Below are 6,517 nucleotides of genomic sequence, written 5' to 3' on the forward strand. Positions count from 1 at the left end.
ATTACCTGGTCTTAAAGTGTGATATTATAACTTATTACTTGTACTCTGGCTATTTTTGGAGCTAACACAATTGTGACATTAAGGTCAGAAGCTAGAGAAGTGAGCTTGTGACATGTCACGTGTGTCACGCTGTCATTTTGAATCCCTGGACCAGGCGGTAAGAGGTGAGACATGAAGTGACACATGCTCTACCCTCCCTCGACAATAGTTCTGTCAATGTGCCTTGCTATGTGCCTTGCTGCCCTTGAGCAAGGCACACAACTTCCATCTGTACCAGGTAAGGCCTTTTCACGCGGATAGTAATTCATTTTCAATTGGAGGTGAGAGTTAAGGTAGTGGGGCGTGGGTAATCTGACAGGCGTAGCGACAAGCGGGCGTGTTCCTGTGAAATTGAAGCGTACGTAACGTGTTCCTCCTCGTCTCACACACAAAGCCCTCTACTGTGCTCATTATTAGCCAGCAGTTGAACATCCCTGCACTTAGCAGCTCCTACTAGGTGTGAATGTGTGTGTATAGCAGATCTATTGTGAGCTTGTAGATCTGCTATTTTCAAAAGATCTTTTATACATTTTGAACTTGTGAAATGGGGCATTCTGCACAATTGAGTACTTTTACTTTTGGTACTTTAAGTATATTTTGATGCTGATACTTTTGTACTTTTACTCAAGTACATTTTGAATATGGGACTTTTACTTGTAACAGAGTATTTCTACATTGTGGCATTGATACTTTTACTTAAGCAAGTGTCTAAGGGGAGTAAAATAGCATCAGCTACTGTTGTGGATTTTTTTTATCACCTCAGCACTAATCTGAAGCATCTGCAAATATATATTTACAACAAAATATATACTGTATAAACAATTCATTATGTCAAAGAGGAGGGAAGGTGGTTTCTTTAGTTGTTTATTTTTCAACAAAAAGGATTTGGGGAACAGAAATTGACTGCACATGAACAGGGAAGATGTTGGGAGTGTCTACCCCTTGTGGGGAAACCCTAACATTGCACTTTACACTTTCCAAGCATCTTGGCTGTCTATCCAGCAAATCACCTGTCCTTGTTTCTGTTTTGGATTCAACCATGTATGTGTGTGTGTGTTTGTGGATCTACTGTATGTGCACCTTTCATACCTGTAACCAGTGATGGAAGAAGTACTGTTTTACTTAAGTAAAAGTATCAATACCGAAATACTCTGTTACAAGTAAAAGTCCGGTATTAAAAATGTACTTGAGTAAAAATATACTTAAGTACTAAAAGCAAAAGTATTCATCCTGCACAATATCCCATTTCACCTGTTTCAAAATGTATAAAGATCCTTTGAAAATAGCAGATCTACAAGCTCACAACGCATCGCAAAGCGACACGTCGTGAGTTTGTAGATCGGCTATTGTCTGAAGTGGTTAATGTGTGTTTCACAAAGTAACTAGTAACTAAAGTTTTCAAATAATTGTAGTGGAGTACAATATTTGCCTCTTGAGATGTAGTGGTGGTCAAGTAAAGTACAAAATACCTACCAAAATTGTACTTAAGTACAGTACTTGAGTACATACTTACTTACTTTCCACCACTGCGTGTAACTGTTATGTGTACAATCCTATGGTACAATCACATCAAGGGTGAAAATCCTTCTATACATTCAGGAAATCTCTGTGAGTGAGGGAGGGAGGGAGTAAAAGTATACTGATCATCTACAACCTAGTTGCTGAAAATGTTTGTCTTGGTGTGTCAGTATTTCCTAGTTCTAATTAACACTTTTGGTGCAACTTAGACACATCATCAGTGATGTATCCTGGGTTCACTGGGTGTTTCGGGTCTCGCAAGTCGCAACATCAGTCACCCTCGCCCAGGCGACCCAGCCGGGGTTGATCAGGCCCCGGCTTCACGGCTTGTGTCTATTAGTAGCTTGTGTGGTCCCCCACAAGGATCCCCCCGCTTGACGCCTTTTGCAGCGTCGGCAATGTTCTTCTGTTGTGCAGTCTCCTTGTTGGCAGTAGGCCACATGGCCCGGCGATGTTCTGAATGCCTGGCTGTAGGCCACATGACCCGGCGATGTTCTGAATGCCCGACATAGGGTGGGGCTTGTGGAGCGTGGAGGGTCTGGGCACTGTGGTGACTCCTGGCCGGGCTCCTCCTGCGTCTCACCAGGTACTGGACCTGTGCGTTGCACCACCTGCTTGCCCATCAAACATTTCATTTGGCCTAGGATAAGGATAATTCCTTTAACAGGTCCGTTCATGAAAGTCCTTACGGTCTTGTTTCCAATGAGGGCCTGTGAGCAATTAAGGGTTAAGAGTCTTGCTCAGAGACTAATTTCATTTAATTTACACATTTGTTGGCCTGGCCTGGAATCGTACCTGGGGCAACCAGAGCCTATGGCGCCCTAGGCGGGCTCACTAACCACTCAGCTATGGCCACCCCTGGTGAATCTTCATACTGGTTCTTGCAGACTTTGCCACATGTACAGACTGCACTGAGTAGGGTTTTCGTAGCTTGTTTGTGGGTGCACCCTCATGGGAGCTGAAGTTTGGGTGAGTTTTGAGTGAGTGAGTGAGTAAGTGAGGGAGGGAGGGAGTACCCCATTCATCTCGAGAAAAAAAAAAAGTATACGCAGTTAGTAAAAGCATATGAGCCTGATGATCATTTACAACCTGCTGTAATTGCTGAACTGTGTGGACATGTTTGTCTTTGGTGTGTCAGAATTGCTCACAGCAAACACATCCCACACAACCTCTCTCTTAAAGGAACATTTCACTTTTTTTTTAAAACCTTATCTCCATAAGACTGACTGACAGATGGTACCATTTCTGTATGTCAGAGGTCAGGTGGGCTGCTGTGCCAGCTCATGGTTAGCTTGAAAATTCACCTGCCGATGGCCTCACTGGGAGGGATTTCAAGCTAACAGCCTAGAACAGTCTTTCTCTTTCTGGAATGTTAACCATGTAAAAAGAAGAAGCCATGGTTGTGCAACAAATAAATTCTCCTGCAATCTCCATATTTCTCCCATGCAGAAAACTACCTAATTTCCCCGACCATCTGCTTTCTTCAACTACGACTTGAAATTGCATCAAGGTCATTAGGTGCAAAGACCAAACTGCAGTAACACACAATTGGGATCTATAACCATCCATCCATCCATCTTCAACCGCTTATCCGGATTCGGGTCGCGGGGGTAAGATTTCCAGTCTTCCCTTTCCCGAGCAACATTAGCAACTTCCTCTTGGGAGATCCGAGGCGTTCCAAGGCCAGTGTGGAGATGTAATCCCCTCATCTGGTCCTTGGTCTACCAAGTGGTCTCTTCCCAGTGGGACGTGCAGCGAAGACCTCCCTCGGGAGACGCTCTGGAGGCATCTGTACTAGATGCCCAAACCTCCTAAGCTGGCTCCTTTCCAAGACAAGGAGCAGCGGTTTTACGCCGGGTCTCTCATGGATGACTGAACTTTTCACCCTATATCTAAGGGAGAGGCCGGCCACCCGTCTGAGAAAACTAATTTTGTCGGCTTGTATCCGCAATCTTATTCTTTCGGTCATGACCCAGACCTCATGACCATAGGTGAGAGTAGGAACGAAGATTGCCCGGTATATCGAGAGCTTTGCCTTCATCTATAACCGCACATAATAAATTGTATAAGTGGTACATGTTTATGAATGTTTGCAAAATGGTAAATAAATCAGTATTATGTTAATTTATTGCATAACACTCCTATGACGTGAAGAGACATAAATTATCCTTTGTTTTTTGTTATACAATTCTGTGGTGTGTGTATGGCAGGGAAACAAGGGTCAATTATGTCAACCGACAGTCCGACACAAATCAGAATCTCCCGTATTTTAAAAACTCAAAGGTTGTCAGGTGTGCATGATGTATGGAGATAAGGTTGAAGTGTTCCTTTCCTGTTTTGTGCCATTCCAGGGCATATTGGATGTGGCCATGGAAACACTTGCCTTACAAGCCTTTTGGAATTCACGTGACATTGGGATGTGTTATTTTGAAAGGCTGTCTGTTACCAGTGGTGGAAGAAGTACTCAATACTCATATTTCTACCTAAGTAAAAGTAGCAATACCACAATGTAGAGATGTTCCTGTATTCAAAGATTTACTTGGGTAAAAGTACAAAAGTATTGGCATCAAAGTATTCTTAAATACCAAAAGTAAAAGTACTCATGCAGAATTTCACCAGTTTTTTGTAATTTGTAACAAAAGCTTTCCAATAATTGTAGTGGAGTAAAAAGTGCAATATTTCCCTCTGAGATGAAGTGGAGTAGAAATATAAAGTACTGAAAAATGTATACTCGGGTAAAGTAAAAGTACCTCAATCAGTGGTGTTACTTTACACCACTAGATATTAGTCTGTGATGTAAAAGGAGACAGATAACCTTCATCATGTGGTGCGGTGGCCCTCCCCCTTGTGCGCACTGTGTAGTAACGTCACAGGAGACATCACATGTTTGTACCCCATTTGAAATGGGATCAAATGTCTTCTCCAGACTCTGTCCAAGACGTCATGCGATTACTAGCCTCGGGTACCCATGTACTTCCTCTCCCCCCTCTCCTTCATTCTCTCTCTTCCTCCCGCTCTTTATTTCCCCTTCACAAACATGTCACTCCTTGATATTTTATTTCTCTCCCTAATGTCTCGGTGAGAGTCTATATATAGATTCTGCCTCAGTCGGCAGAATATGAATAAAAATGCAAGTATATGTTACGGAGGCACCTTGGAACAGATTTGTTTTGAAATACAATCCCCTGCACTCACTCTCGGTCCATGATCAACTGCTCCCTCTGTGTACTTGCACTGACAGGTGGCAGAGTTCAAAGGCCAGTCAACAGCAACTCTGAGAGTGCCCTCTCTGACTTCGTTTAACACTGAAGATTTTACTTTGTCTGTCTGCACACGTTTTACTGTTTTGCAGGGGTGAGTCACCCCTGCAAATCAATGAATCATGTGCAAACCAGTCGAGTGCTCCAGTATATTGTATTTTGGCAGTCTCTCCTGAAGTGCCCAGGTATTATTTTCTCTGAAGAAAAATGTATTGTCTGTTGAATTGGCATAAAATAGAATTTTGCCTCAGGCACTCACTCACTGTGTGTGTGTGTGTGTGTGTGTGTGTGTGTGTGTGTGTGTGTGTGTGTGTGTGTGTGTGTGTGTGTGTGTGTGTGTGTGTGTGTGTGTGTGTGTGTGTGTGTGTGTGTGTGTGTGTGTGTGTGTGTTAAAAAGCTAAAAATAGTTAAAAAGTGTTTACAGTTTTTAAAGGGACAACAGGATATGATGATGGGTTTTCCACAGTGATTACCTGCTAGACAATATGCACACAATATATTCATTCAACTATTTTAAAGAGTGACAGTAAAAGTGCACATTGCTGCCTTTGTGTCTATTCGATGTGAACCACAAAGTTTAATTAGAACTTCAAGAATATTTGAGTCTGGGTCCAGTAACTTTTTTTGTTGTTGCTACTTATGAATGCATCCATCTTTGAAGGGGGCTAGGTAGGTTGTGGCAGCAGCATGGAGTGGCATCTTCTGGAAGTGGGCCATGACATTTGTGTAACCTTAACTTTGGCTGGTATAGAGTTACAATACCGAGTGGAGGGGAGGTAAATATGGTGTCCAGCCAGGCTGTACAGTCAAGTCACAGAACAGTTTTAGACTGTTTGGGCATATGAGTAGCTGATTCATATCACACATCAACAGCTGACGAGACCACGTCAAAAGTGCCATGTTTGACATTCACTTTGATTTGGTGACATACAATTCCCTGACTCCAGAGTAGCAAATTCATGATTATAGTTTATTATTTTAATGTGTAATGTTTTATTAGATGATGATTTGAGTTATCATGGTCAACATTTTACAGAACGTTGTTGAGACTTTACATGTAGGTGATATACAACATAAATACAGTAAGATTAATAATAATAATAATTCATAACACAAAAGCACAAGAGACTAAGTGATAATAATGATAATGTAATAGAAAAACATATCAATCAAATACATTATCAAAAAATATAAAAAGGTGGGACATACATCCCATATAGCAATAGGCAACATATTAAGCTTGAACACATGTTCCAGTTATACTGACGTCATGATAAATTACATAAAATCTGAAAATCCACAAGCTAGAAATAGCAAATTCATGATTTGACTGTTCTGCAAAGGGAAATAGATGAAAGTAACATACATGGTAACATTAGGTTGGTGTTTCAGGTTGCACTGTCTGTAACTAAAAATACAGCTTTTGGAAGATGCTGACTACAGAGACACTCAGGTCAAGTAAGGAAAAGATGTAAATGTGTTGCATAAGATTGAAATTAATACATTCTCCTTAGTGCTAAAAGCAATAGCTACACATATGACCATTTCCCCAAGATGTACGCTTCTATTTAAATATGCTGAAGAGAATAACATGTAATAACATTACTTACTTAGTAGTAGCCCTGTACAGATACTTGCGTTCCCCGCAGCGATTTCTGCAGTAGAATTCTATAGGTCACCAATCAATGTGTCATGTGTGT

This window comes from Gymnoscopelus braueri (assembly GCF_963280865.1).
Source record: "Gymnoscopelus braueri genome assembly, chromosome: 21".
In the NCBI taxonomy this organism is placed as follows: Eukaryota; Metazoa; Chordata; class Actinopteri; order Myctophiformes; family Myctophidae; genus Gymnoscopelus; species Gymnoscopelus braueri.